Raw genomic sequence first — 15,253 nt, 5'->3', positions numbered from 1 at the left:
ACTCTTGCTCTTGAATAGCTTCTCTTGCTGGATCTCGGTCTCTCCTCAAATGCTGCATTTTTTTTTTTTTTTTTTTTTTGGATATTAACACTCTAGAGTCCTCTGATGTTCAGAAATAGCCAGATTCCACCACTTCCATTCTATTCCCACTGCCACTATGGTCATTCAATTTCAAATCCATATCACAAAATCACCTGCTTTCACACTACACTCCAGTACATCTTCCACACTGTCCCAGATTAAGCTGCCTTTTATATCATTTTGCTTATATCGCTCACCTTCTCAAATGGCTCTACATTGCCTACACAAAGCACAGCTCTACTCTAACATTCAAGGCTTTCAAAAACCTGACACCTCCCCACATTTCCTCCTTTATCCCCTGACACTTCTCAACATATACTTTAGATGCAGCTATTTTTGACAGTTCATAATTTCCCAAAACCTACTGCACTGTCCCTCTGTTCATGTCTTTATTCATGCCATTCCTTTTATCCATAAATGTCTCCACTCAGCTTCAACTATAAACATTCTACCCATTCTTCAGATTCTAGTTCTGATTTTCCTCCTTGAACATGCATTCCGTGTTTGACTAAGTTGGAGAGATCCCTCCATCCTGTCATCACCAAAGAAAGCCCCTGAGATCAAAGAACACATTCTTTTTGCATAATTTCAGAGGCAAATATTAATCAATGCAATGTTTCACTAACTGTGCTCCAAAGACCAATGTCTCACGATTCTTCAAAAAAACATAACCGAAACCAAACCAAAACAAACAAGAAGATTAAGGCCCTGGTCAAATAGTGTTAGAAAACTCTACACACTCTACCCTTCCCTTGGAGATTCATGGTGCATATGAGCATATCAAAGGTTCTGAGAGTCCCGAGGTGAAGAAATGTGGTTAACTTGGTTTAACCCAGTATTTCCCAAATATATTTGATCACATTTTCCAGTTTTCACATATCAATAAATCTTTCTTGGAAAGCTAGTTCTCCACGGAACACAGTCTAGGAAACACTGATCTAATACGACTCCCTCAAGGGAAGGGATGATGAAATTGAGCTCTAGAGAAGTGAAGTAACTGGATAAAGACCATGAGCTAATTTGTAGAAGAGCCAGTAGAACACCGAGTCTCTTGTCTTCCAAACCAATGCTCCTTCACTATATTGCTATGACCAAATTATATTACAGTACAAAATTGTAGAATTTTTATTTTATACCTTGCCAAACTTCTTAGACATTGAAATACTTCTGGCAGTAATTTGCTTCGGGAAGACTATATTAGAGGCACAAAATAAAGCCATTTTTTTAGCCCAATAAATAAGCTCTATATACAGACACAAAGAAATTAATCAGGGAAGCTAACATCTGCATAGTCCCCAAGGATTAGAATTCATATTACCAAACTGAATTTACAGGAATCCAAATTTCTGTGACACTCTATGGACAAGGTAGTTAAGAAACACTAAAAGATACCCATAAAATAAAATTAAAAATCTACAATTAAAAAAGAAAGACAAATTCAGTATCATACTATTCAAGTAGGCACAAATATTAAATAAATAAATGAGGAAATCCTTCCCAGAGCTCACGATACAGTATTTGTTCCCTTATCACAAAAACAAAATCAAAAGCATATTTTTGTCTCGTCTAGTGAGAACTCAGCTGGAATTACCATTTATGGCAGACACTGTTGATTGCTTATTCAGTGGCTTCCCCTCCCATTTTATTTTCCCTTCCTGATATGCTGAGAAAAGGTGCACTCCTCTCCCACTTTCAAAAGATGAACCATGATTGGTCCATGCCAATCTTGATTATTCATGCATTTGCCAGTGGATTTAAAAGTGGGAATATGACTGATATACAAGGAAAGTTTATTGGGGTTTATGGAGATTTTTTCCCCCAATAAGAGAGAGGGGGTGGGTTAGGGCCACGTTTTATACCTTCCCATATTCCTACAGCTATGTGCAGTTATAAGGAGGAAGTGATGTCTGGAATCATTGATACCGTAAAGAATAAGCCTAAGAACAAAAGCTAATACATTAAGGCTGGCAGAACAGGAGGTTCTCAGAACAGGAAGCCGCTCTCCCCTCACACAGTATACTCCCTGTTTTCTCTCTTCCTTTCCTTTTATTTCTCTAGACCATGCACTCTAAATCAACCTCTCCTTGGCTTCTCTCTGTTTCTGCCTTCACTTCTAGAAGCCAATAGTTCTCTACAAGTCCACATTGTCACCTCAGTGCAAATATTTAAACACTTAAGATCATACATTTGCTATACCTAGCAACATGCAACACTCTTCAACCTCCCAAGCTGGAGCTGTCTCTCCTTCCCACACATCAGCACCTTTTGGAAAGTATATTTTAATGAAAGCAAAAAAGACAAATTCACAGTTTTACCCAAGGCCACCCTGCCTCCATAAGACTCCCTGGTGATAGACTATCCTCAATCTCTTTGTATCCACTGCAGTGTTTAGCAGTACATTTATTAGTGCTCAATAACTACTTTCTGATCAATTTACCCAAAAAACAGTAGGCCCAACTAACTTATTCCAAGGAAAATTAAAAGTTCAGGAAAAGACATTTGATTAATTGAAAGAAACTGCTTGAATAAAATGACATGGAAATAAGCTCTACAGACCCAAGGGCATTTTAACAGTGATTTCAGAACTGACAAATTGAAAATAAGAGAACCTTAACTATAATATCTCATATTTGTATAGTGTCTTATGATTTACAAACAGCCTGTGTCTATTTGTGTCTATTGAGGAAACCTCATCCAAGCATTCCACATATAATAAATTACTTTTAGGTATAACAAGTTTGTACAACAATATTGGTAAACAATTTAAGAGACAGCATACGATCACTAATCTATGACAGAGGAGGCAAGGATATACTATGGAGAAAAGACAGCCTCCTCAATAAGTGGTGCTGGGGAAACTGGACAGCCACATGTAAAATAATGAAATTAGAACACTTCCTAACACCATACACAAAAATAAACTCCAAATGCATTAAAGACCTAAATGTAAGGCCAGACACTATAAGACTCTTAGAGGAAAACAGAAGAACATTCTTTGACATAAATCACAGCAAGATCTTTTTTGACCCATCTCCTAGAGCAATGGAAATAAAAACAAAAATAAATAAGTGGCACCTAAAGAAACTTAAAAGCTTTTGCACAGCAAAGGAAACTAGAAACAAGATGAAAAGACAACCTTCAGAATGGGAGAAAATATTTGCAAATGAATCAACATACAAAGGATTAATCCTCAAAATATATAAACAGCTCATGCAGCTCAATATCAAAAAACAAAAAACCCAATCAAAAAATGGGCAAAAGGGACTTCCTAGCTAGTGCAATGGTTAAGAATCCGCCTGCCAATGAAGGGGACCCAGGTTCGAGCCCTGCTCCGGGAAGATCCCACATGCCACGGGGCAACTAAGCCTGTGCACCACAACTGTTGAGTCCGTGTGCTGCAACTACCGAAGCCCACACGCCTAGAGCCCGTGCTCCACAACAGGAGAAGTCACCGCAATGAGGAGCCTGAGCACCACAATGAAGAGTAGCCCCAACTCGCTGCAACTAGAGAAAGCCCGTGTGCAGCAACAAAGACCCAACACAGCCAATAAACAAATTAAATAAATAAATAAATAAATTTATTTTAAAGAAAAAAAAGGGCAGAAGACTTACATAGACATTTCTCCAAAGGAGACATACAGATGGCCAAGATGAAAAACTGCTCAACATCACTAATTATTAGAGAAATGCAAATCAAAACTACTACTACAACTACCTCACACTGGTTAGAATGAGCATCATCAGAAAATCTACAAACAGTAAATGCTGGAGAAGGTATGGAGAAAAGGGAACCCTCCTGCACTGTTGGTGGGAATGTAAATTGATACAGCCACTATGGGAAACAGTATGGAGGTTCCCTAGAGAACACCATAATTCAAAAAGACACATGTACCCCGATATTCACAGCAGCACTATTTACAATAGCCAGGTCATGGAAGCAACCTAACTGTCCATCAATGATGAATGGATAAAGAAGATGTGGTACGTATATACAATGGAATATTACTCAGCTGTAAAAAGGAACGAAATTGGGACATTTGTAGAGACATGGATGAACCTAAAGAGTGTCATACAGAGTGAAGTAAATCAGAAAGAGAAAAACAAATATCATATTGCAACACATATATGTGGAATCTAGAAAAATGGTACAGATCAACGGTTTGCAAGGCAGAAACAGAGACACAGATGTAAAGAACAAACATATGGACACCAAGTGGGGAAAGCAAGGGGAATTGGGGTGGGATGAATTGGGAGATTGGGATTGCCATATATACATTACTAATAAGAAAAAAAATATCAAATTGTACACTTTAAATACATGCAGTTTATTGTATGTCAATTATATCTCAATAAAAGTCCTTTAAAAAAAAAGAGAGACAGTATACGGTCAGAGGTCACACACAAGCATATTTCAATTATAAGCTGATGTGAAGCTTGAAAAAAAAGAAAGAAAATGAAAATGTAAAATAAACTCTCCAGAATAGAATCCGATGTATTAGTCAGGCCAGATCTAGGACACTATGTTTATTTCTGAATGTTATACTGTAAAAAAGGACACTGTCAAAACAATATATCTAGACAAAGGTAACCAAGATGATGTCTGGAAATTACCTCAAATGGAGAATGAGAGAACTGGGAGTGTTTAACCTATAAAAGAAAAAAATTTAGGGATGACGTCATAGACATCTTTAAATTCAAAGTCTGTCAAGTGAAAAGGTGACAAGATCCTTTCTATCATGCTTCTGATGGCAGAACTAGTGCCAATGAAAAGTTAAAATGACAAAGTGATCAACATAAAAACACAGGATTTTCTAATAACCATCTCTACCACTGTTCTCCAACCTTCCAGGCTGTTCAACACAAAGAAGAAATTTTTCTAAAATCCAAAGTTGTTTAAAATAGGCTGGACTACTCATGAATTAGAAATACCTAAAGAGTTTCTGGTGCCCTTACTTAGGAACTCTGTGAAAGGGATTCCTATATTGGCAAGGTGAACCAGATAATCTCTAGAAACCTTTCCAGTATGAACACTCAATGATTCTATATTCTAAGAGCAGCCCAAGGTACAACTGTCAAGCCCCACTCAATTTATTCATGTAATCAATCTTTTTTTAAAAATTTTTCTTGGAGTATAGCTGCTTTACAATGTTGTGTGAGTTTCTGCTGTACAACAAAGTGAATCAATTACACGTATACATATATCCACACTTTTTTATATTTTCTTCCCATTTAGGTCACCACAGAGCATTGATTCTCCAAAGAAGACATATAGATGGCCAAAAAAACACATGAAAAGATGCTCAACATCACTAGTATTAGAAAAATGCAAATCAAAACTACAGTGAGGTAACACCTCACACCAGTCAGAATGGCCATCATCAAAAAATCTACAAACAATAAATGCTGGAGAGGGTGTGGAGAAAAGGGAACCCTCCTACACTGTTGGTGGGAATGTAAATTGGTACAGCCACTGTGGAGAACAATACTGAGGTGCCTTGAAAAACTAAAAATAGAGCTACCATATGATCCAGCAATTTCATTCTTGGGCATATATCCAGAGAAAAGCATAATTCAAAAGGATGCAGGCACCCCAATGTTCATTGCAGCACCATTTACAATAGCCAGGTCATGGAAGCAACCTAAATGTCCATTGACAGAGGAATGGATAAAGAAGATGTGGTACACATATACAATGGAATATTACTCAGCCGTAAAAAGGAATGAAATAATGCCATCTGCAGTGACATGGATAGACCTAGAATTTATTTATGTAATCAATCTTATCTTTCAAAGTAACAAGATTAAATATATAATTTGCAAAAAAACATGGGCAGACAAAATCTAACCTATAACGGTTGGCACTGAGCACCCCCAACACCTAGAATAATATGAGGCACAGAGCAGGAACTCAAAAATATGTGTGATTTAATGAATGAGACAACTATCTAAACATTAGGTAATTCTGACAAGTTTCTAAACTTTTTCACACACATTGGCTCTTTGAGCTTTCAGCAGCAACCCCCTAAGCTGGCTAGGCAGGTTGCTATGCCCACTTTACACACCTTATTTTATTGCCCTCTCCCAAGAATGCTCTTCAATTAACATTATGACTTTATGTTTCACTACAGGTTGTTAAAAGAAAAAGTTATCACAACAACATCTTATGTAAAACCATGACTAAAACCATCACTGTCCATCATGCCCCTCATATGAGAAACAAGATAAAGTCCTCCTGTAATTAATACCAAGAAAATGTTTGCCTTGCGATACAAGGCATACAGGTTTTTCTGCTCTCCCTTTCGTTCCTTTCCTCCCTTCCTTCCTTCCTTCCTTTCCTTCCTTCCTTCCTTCCTCCCTCCCTCCCTTCCCTCCCTCCCTTTCTTCCCTCCCTCTCTCTCTCCCTTCCTTTCCTTTGCTTTCTAAACAAAATAATGGAGACTATAAGAAAACATGGTTCCTTTTTATTCTCAGAAGTTGCCAGGAAGTTCAGTCAACTTTGTAGTTCTAACTTTGACATCCCAAATTCTTAACATAAATCTCTCCAACATTACAACAAATAAAAACTTAGAGAAAATTTTTTTAAACAATAGACTCTGGTTTGAAAACAAATTACCTGGAGTCTTGATACATAAAACAAAAGTGTAACTGTTGAGAAAGGAGCTCAGAGTCCTACCAACTAAGCCTCCCTCAAAAATCCCCCACTTCCAGTGGTCCTAGATTCCTTAGGCTTCCAGTGACTGTCATTTGATCATCATTTGAAAACTACTGCCTTATAGTATTTTTAAAAATGATTTTAGCTGCCTTGTTTTGTGCATTTTTATTATAAACCACAAGAAAATGTCTCAGTACTAGGTACATAAAAACTGTGTGGGGCTTCCCTGGTGGCGCAGTGGTTAAGGATCCGCCTACTAATGCAAGGGACATGGGTTCAATCCCTGGGCCGGGAAGATCCTACATGCCGAGGAGCAACTAAGCCCATGAGCTACAACTACTGAGCCTGCACTCTAGACCCTGCAAGCCACATCTATTGAGCCCACACACTGCAATTACTGAAGGCTACCTGCCTAGAGCCTGTGCTCAGCAACAAGAGAAGCCACCGCAATGAGAAGCCCGCACACTGCAACAAAGAGTAGCCCCAGCTCTCCACAACTAGAGAAAGCCCGTGAGCAGCAATGAAGACTCAACGCAGTCAAAAATAAAGAAATAAATAAAATAAATCTTTAAACAAAACAAAACTGTGTGTATTTCCATACATGCTTACATATGAGAAGATCAAAACATTAGATATTAACAATAGATAGCAAGTAGTTGGAACCAAGATTATAACCTCAAACTGTCTTTAGACTTAAGCAGTACTTAGGTTTGAATCTCAGCTTCTCACTGTTTAAGTTTGAGAGAGTTACCTAACCTCTCTCAGCTACAATTTACACACATTAAAACAGTTACAATTATCTACCTTACAACACTGCTTTGAGGATTAAATGAAGTAAAGTGTATAGATAACACTACACAGTATTTGACTCATAATAGTTACTTCTTATTATCTTCATTACTTTTCGACTCCTACCAGTCTAGTCTGATCAATATGTAAAGTCGGGACTTCCCTGGTGGTGCAGTGGTTAAGAATCTGCCTGCCAATGAGAGGACATGGGTTGGATCCCTGGTCCAGGAAGATCCCACGTGCCGCAGAGCAACTAAGCCCGTGAGCGACAACTACTGAGCCTGCACTCTAGAGCCCGAGAACCACAACTACTGAGCCCATGTGCCACAACTGCTGAAGCCCGTGTGCCTCGAACCCGTGCTCTGCAACCATAGAAGCCACTATAATGAGAAGTCCGTGCACCACAATGAAGAGTAGCCCCCACTCTCCACAACTAGAGAAAGCCCTCGTGCAGCAATGAAGACCCAACACAGCCAAAATAAATAAATAATAATTTTTTTTAAATATGTAATGTCAATAGGAAATTTAAATTTAAAAAAAAAGGAGGCACTAAGTTTGGAGCCTGGAAACCACAGGGACAACTGACAGCATTGAAAAGCAAGAGCAGGATGAGACTGGCCCAAGAGAAAGGAGTGGACCTGGGATACGTCAGTGCTGCTGAGAGAAAGGTGTAATTGTCAAACTTTGCTAACAAAAGAAACTAGGTCATCATAAAAGACATAAAAGAGTCAAAGACTGAAATTAAAAGAAATAATTAAAGATTCTGGTCCCTAAACCAACCATCAAATCCAATAGATAAGGAAAAGTTTTGGCTTTATTGAGCCATGTCCCAGCCATTTTACTTTCAAGGAAACACATTAAATTGCTTGTATATGAAGAATTACTATTTTAACAGAGCCAATGGGGAAAACATTGAAGACCATTTATTGGCCCAGCCCAGCAAGACTGTCCTGCAGCTCCTCTGTCAGACCCCTCCAACGGGAAATTTTTTAAAGCAATGTTTTAGCTCTACCACTGACATCTCCCTGTAAACTAATGTGATGTTTGGCATGGAAGGTTGTTTATTTAGGTGTGTGAAGGTTCTGGCTGTTAACTTGGTGAGAAAAGTTACTTCTCTACCTTCCTACAGAGACCATCCAAGTACTTCTTTGACACAGTGAACACCCATTACACACAAAAGAGGAGCTGGACCAGGTTTCTGCAAAACTGAGTAGGTGAACTTCTATCTTCCCACCTCTTTTGGCTGTGAGCCCTATTCCCTACCCCAAGCTGTCCTACTGCTAAACCCAGGTATCTACTCTGGGCTCTTGTTGCCAGGATTTTGTTATCATCTAATTGTCAACTGATGCCTTTTCTCTCTTTGTCCTATCCTTTCAAGCAGGTTACAATTGGTAAGCATTACCAGGAACACAAATTTTAATTGGTACTTAGGAATGTTAAAAACTTTTTAAAATTTAAAGGAATAAAACCAAACTGATAGAATTTGAGGTTCCATAATGGGTCTGAGGGTGATGTTTACAGGCTCACACAAGTTAATTAATCACTCCATTAAAGTTACCATCTACTATGCCTACATTCAAGGCTGACCTGGGAAGAGACAATCATTTCCCTAGAAATACCTAAGAGAAGAAGATTATAACACAAATATAGATATAAAACCTATCTATACTATATCTATATTATCTATCTATACTATATACATATGTATAGGAAATACTATATATATGTAAATATATGGTATACTTGCTGTAGTGTACAGTATATTTACATATATAGTACATACACACATATATAGCATATACACCACATAGGATAGATAGGTAACACAAATATCAATATAACATATACATAAAGGATAAACATAAAGCATATACACACATATAGTATATACTATACTATATGTATACTATATGCATATATTTGATAGGTAATGTGTGTGTGCATATATCTCTCTCTCTATGTGTATATATATATTTCATGCACACCTAAGCCCTGTAAGTTTTTGAAATACATTTAGGGGATTCATTTTGTAGGTCACACACATTTTGCAAATGTTTCCATAATTATATCTTGGCTGGCTGCAGAGTCATTCTGCATCATTAATTAAGGATGTTTCTGCACTAACAGCTCATTTCCAAGAATCTTCCAGAATAGTGTAGTTAGGCAGTGAGGTGACCTCCAGAGAGCAGGCTCTCAAATTTCCATGAATATAGTTCACTGGGCTGAGCTGCCAGAAACAGCAAGTCACAAACTCCATGCCTCCCGCCCTCTTCTTCATCCTGGAGAGTACAGGATGCCCCACAAGGCACAGACACGGGCCAAATACCCAGGGATGATTTCAACACTGACAACAAGTTCAAATCATTTAAATCCAGCAAAGTAGAGGCTTTGGTGTGGAAAGACGTGGGATGACATGGAGAGTCGGGAGGAATGGAAGCAAAGACAGAATATGAAGAGGAAGGTCCATTAAGCACTAAGAAGATTGGGGTGGGGAAAGGAATTCAAATTCTTCATGTGTAATTATCACAAGAAGGTGACAGTGAATATTTTTTAAAAGCCTTGAAGTGGAGACTCTCAGGCCAAAACATCTGTGGAATCGAAAGGGAAAAAAAGGCTTTGTGACTGCCAACGTCTCCATTCTCTCCCCTCCCTCCTCAGCACCAGCAATGAGCAGTACATTGAAAAGGTGTCTGGCCTGTCAGAAAATGTGATTGATTTTTCTACTCTGCTGTGAAAGCCTGCTACATGCTGGAACAAAGAGCAAATGCTTTCCTCACATTGAGGTCTGGGTGGAACTCTTATATAATTTTAACACCCATCAAGGGATAGCCTTATTTCCCCATGGAGACAGGAAAAGCAATCTATATCTACAAAAAGGCTTTTGGCCTTTCATTGTTCCCCTTTCCCTCCAGAACCCATTGGAATCTTACTCAAGACTAGAAAACCTCACAATGGAAAGTTAACACCAATGGTCTATCTATTTGCAGCACCACAGTGGGATGAAGAAACATGAAAGCCTGGATTATCTGAGAACTGAGCTCTGTAGGATGGAAACAAAGCTGGGGGGAGCTAATCATTTCAGAATAAATGAGGCTACACTTAATATTTTGTTTTTCCATCCATCAAACTGACAGTCACAGTCACCAGAATAGAATTGATCATTGCTGAACTAGGAAAAGAAAGGTAGAGTTTGGAGCCACATGCCAGAATTAAGGATCAGGTGTCTTTTAAATTAGTGTGGACTGCAGATGGTAAAGTGATTACTATTAAGTAGCTATGTAATTGCTTACTTAAGGTGAAAGGTCACACTTCAGTCTGTAACTTTGCCAGAAATAAACTGTCAGAAAATGTTAATCTTAGAAAAGGCCAAAGGGCCAGATGTAATTATAAGCAGTTGTATAATATAAATTCTGAATTCAGATTTTATATTATGCATTCTATATTATCCTCCAAATCCACTAGATAACTGATAGTTTTTGAAGGACATAAGTTTACTATAAATGATCAATAATTAAATCTAAGCAACATCTCCCAAGGGCTTTTGCAAACATTAGTCATTATTTCCAGTTCATATGGTACGGTTTACAGTTAATTCAATGGTAATTTTTTTATTGTTTTTCTGGGTGCCTGTAAGGTCAAGCTGCATGGGATAAAGGGTTAGGGAGGAGTTGTACTGGCCTGCTGGAATCTGGTTTATTACTTGACTTTGCGAATGGAAATTGGATATAAGGAGGCTCTTACCTGGAGACTTTCTGGGGCAGGCAAAATTTATGGCAGTGGTACTTTTTCAGTGACTGTTCCGTGTTTATAGAGACTGAGGAACATCTGGAAGAAATGTGGGTTATAGGGGGAAAAACCCTCAAGGGATATGTGTGCCCTATGATCTAAGTGATCATTAGGATTTAGGTTTATTTCCAAAATGTGATGGCTGGAATTTGTTCTACTAGAGCTCTTATTGCTCTTGCATATTACCTATTGGATAGGTGGCACTTGATCAGGACTCCTGCTACCTCAGTGTTTTGTTTGTTTGTTTGTTTTGGAGGAAGAAAAAAGAAAATTATTAACCATCAGGTCTGGAGTAGTTTGAAAAGGTACCCAAAAGGTTAATAAAAGGTTTGCTCTATTTTCCAGTCAATAAGAAGTAGGCTTTTTTAAAAAATTATCTACGTGGGCAAAAAAGGGAGAAACCAAGAGTATTACTGCTCATATTCTGGGAATAATTAGCATTTTATTAACTCTAACTAGCCAACACAGTATGATATTCCCCATACTGAACTTACTAAGACAAGAAAACAAACTTTCTCCAACAAGCCTAGGCCAAGGTAACCTCTCTTTCTTAACTTTTGTAATATCTACCATACTATAATAGTCATTTGGGACATATGTAAGCCACCATCTCTATTCCACTCACCTGTCAAAGATAACACAAGACACATCTGTGAGACTGCCACCTCCAAATTTTCCAAAAAGGAAGGTAGAGCACAAGTTCCTCTCCTCTTGGACACCTGAAAATCTCTAAGAGAATGTTATTGTGTCCTCTACCCAGCCTCACCCCCACTGGGGTGCTGAGGGCAGAGCACACGGCTACTATGCTACATCTAATTCCCCTGTTTTTCTTCAAACGCACTTTCCCTTTGCCAATTCAATGGGTCTTTTACCCAGTCTGGAACCAGGATGAGAAACCTGTTTCGTCTGTCAGCATCTCCTCAAATTGTCCCTGTCTCACTCCAGATGAGACCTTTCAGTTAGAAGCTACAAATTTGGCATGTGCTGTTTACAACACTAAAGTAATAGGTGACCAAGGTATAACTGCCAAATAGGGTATGATTGCCAGCAAAACTAGGAAGATAAAAAAGAGCCCATTAATTAAACTTCACATTTCATCACACCACAGATATTTGTATATTCACTGTCAACTGTAATGCCTTCAACACGGTAAATGCCCAAGGAAGGTCTGTGATTCATGGGCTTAATGAATGTAATTTAGACATATTTTATATTAAAGCTGATACCAGAGTTGCAATTATTGATCTTTCCCAACAAAATAACAGCAGAGGTACATGAATAGTTTTCACAGCCAGGGAAATAGTCCTTTAAAGAGTTGTGTTTTATTTTAACAATGTGTACACAGCACAGTCTGACTTTTATGATAACCAGAAATACCAGTGGCCCAATGTAGCCATTCTACCAAGTAAACTAGTTGAAATTTGATTATATTATATTTCTAAACTGAATGTCCACGTTCCACCTCTTTATACAAAACAAAACAAAACAAGCAGGCCTCCTAGGGACTAAAGAGGGAATTCTCTACCTCTATCAGTCCTACTCAAGACAAGCAGTCTCTTGGTACCTTTAGTATATCAATTTCTGATGCTCTAACCCATCTTTCCTAGTCCCTGAAGTCTAACAGAGACACGGAACCATATGCATATTATTTGATCAGTTCTCCATATGGGCAGACAATATTTAACAGCCCCCAAAAGATACCAATCAGCTCATCCTTCATAAATATAAAAATGATTAAAACAACGCTTTTATCTATCCAAAGGAAAATATCTATCAAAGAGCAACCTAATTTTATAGAACTTGGGTCAATTTTCTAAGTCTAAATGCATCTCATCAATATAAAAAGTCCTTTCTGCATCCACAGTAACTGACACTCATTACTGACCTAAGGCCTACAGATAAATGGAGGAGAGAAACCAGTGATTTCTTGCCAGCCACATGGTAGACACTCATAAACACATTTTTGTTAATGGATTGTTTTATTTTTAAGTATTCCCTCATGGAATGACATATGATATAGAGGACATTTCTTTTTTATTTTGAGTTAAAGAAGATCCATGAACTGGAAATTTTGGTGTTCTATAAAGAAATTTGCATAGACAATTTTTTTTGAGAATACAAATCCTTTGCTATTATTTATAAACATTTCCTGATTTAATTACAGGCATCATGGTCTGAGGCTCAGAACATTTTATGAAACATTGAAATTTATTATGCTTTACCATCTTGGTGATAGCTATGTTCTAACGAGACCCTTCTTGTGAGCTACCGACAAGGAGAGTGAAAAGAAATGAAATGTGCACCAATCTGTCATTTTTTTATCTTTAGTTAGATCCAAAATATGCATAACGAATGAAGGATTTTTATGGGTAAAACAGCACCAATACTCTCACTGAATGACTCATAATGATAAGTAGGACACATTTCATTTTCTAGACTGAAAAAATTTCTCTCACATGTGTTAACTTTTCAAATATATGAAGGAGTGATTTTGTTTAATAAAATACAGGCTCACTAAAAAGCTTTACTACACTCATAGTAGCTCATAATCCATAGTCCACCATGGATTTTCTTAAGCAACAGATAAAAAGTAAAACGAGTACTGTGTCTGTGTGTATGCGTATTTGCGGAGGGAGGGGAACGACATAACATTCTGATGTGGTCCTCATCCTGCAAAAGATTCCAAATCATTGCTACGTGATTTGTGGCATAACTTCTTTGGGCACAGTTCCTATTGTGTACAACCCACTGTCAGCTATCTGCAACATGATTTACAACTAGCACATGAATACGGTAGCCAACAGAACATGAACAGCTTCAACCTGAGCAAATATCAAAAGAAACATTTACATTTATAAGAATGCTATTTAGTTCTCTTTTTAAGTATTGTGTGAATTGTAAGACACTGCAGCAGACTGGTAAAGGAGACTCTGATACAATCTCTTCCAATGGAGATTTTAAGAGATTTAATAAGAGAACAAACGAGAGGCTAGATTAGGTGGAGCAATGGGCAGTCATGCCTGGAGATTCTGAATATGCTAAATGGTGTTTTAACGTTATTTACATCCAAAGGTTAATAAGAACACAAGTCAATCATTACTTACTCTTAGTGGACTATTAGTTTCGTACTTAATTCGGAAAATTTATTAAACTGTGTGTCAATTTCAAGTAAAGATTTTAATGAGAAACTTTTGATTCCTGAAAGAAAAAAAAATGATGTTCTATGTTCACTCAAGTAGTTCCAGAATGGAGGAAAATACCGGCAAAGAAATTATAAGGGCTTCTTTCCACTGAATATTAAAAGCAAGAAAAGCCATCAGAGACATTCTGAAGAAAAGGTTCAATTTTAATGGTGCAAAATTTATTTCAGGGATACAATAGCTTCCTGGGGAAGAGTCTGTAGTAGTTAAAAAGCACTAACAAAATAAAATTTAAAATGGATTCTCCTTCTTCATACCTTGTGTTCATATAAAAAGGTCTACAAACGCTGGGGTATGGGGAAGGTATTAAAGCCAAAAGAAAATGCCCCAGGCTTTCCTACTGGAATCCATGTATTTCACCCAATCAATCCTTTCTCATTTACAAAGGCACCAACAAAGCCCATCACACAGCAAGCTGCTATAGTTAATGTTACCATCCAAAGTCACTGTGTCTTACCCTCATTATGGTTAGATATAAGCCCAGCCCTCTTTGATTAGAGACATAAGCCATCATGTAAAAAAAGAGATTAGTGCCCACTGGTCAACTTTCTCTCCTATAATAATTGAGAACAATCTTTTGCTGTACACTAGGCTTAGTGGAAATAATGCATTGACATAATCAAAAGACTTAAACACCTAAAAGACTTAAATGCATGTAAAAAATGAAACATGAGTCATTTCTCTAGCAGTGTCTAGTGAAGATGTTACCCAAAACAGCCAATAGAATGTTTGCGATCTTCTACTG

This window comes from Hippopotamus amphibius, chromosome 15, assembly GCF_030028045.1.
Source record: "Hippopotamus amphibius kiboko isolate mHipAmp2 chromosome 15, mHipAmp2.hap2, whole genome shotgun sequence".
Lineage (NCBI taxonomy): Eukaryota > Metazoa > Chordata > Mammalia > Artiodactyla > Hippopotamidae > Hippopotamus > Hippopotamus amphibius.
This window is presented reverse-complemented; position numbering follows the sequence as displayed.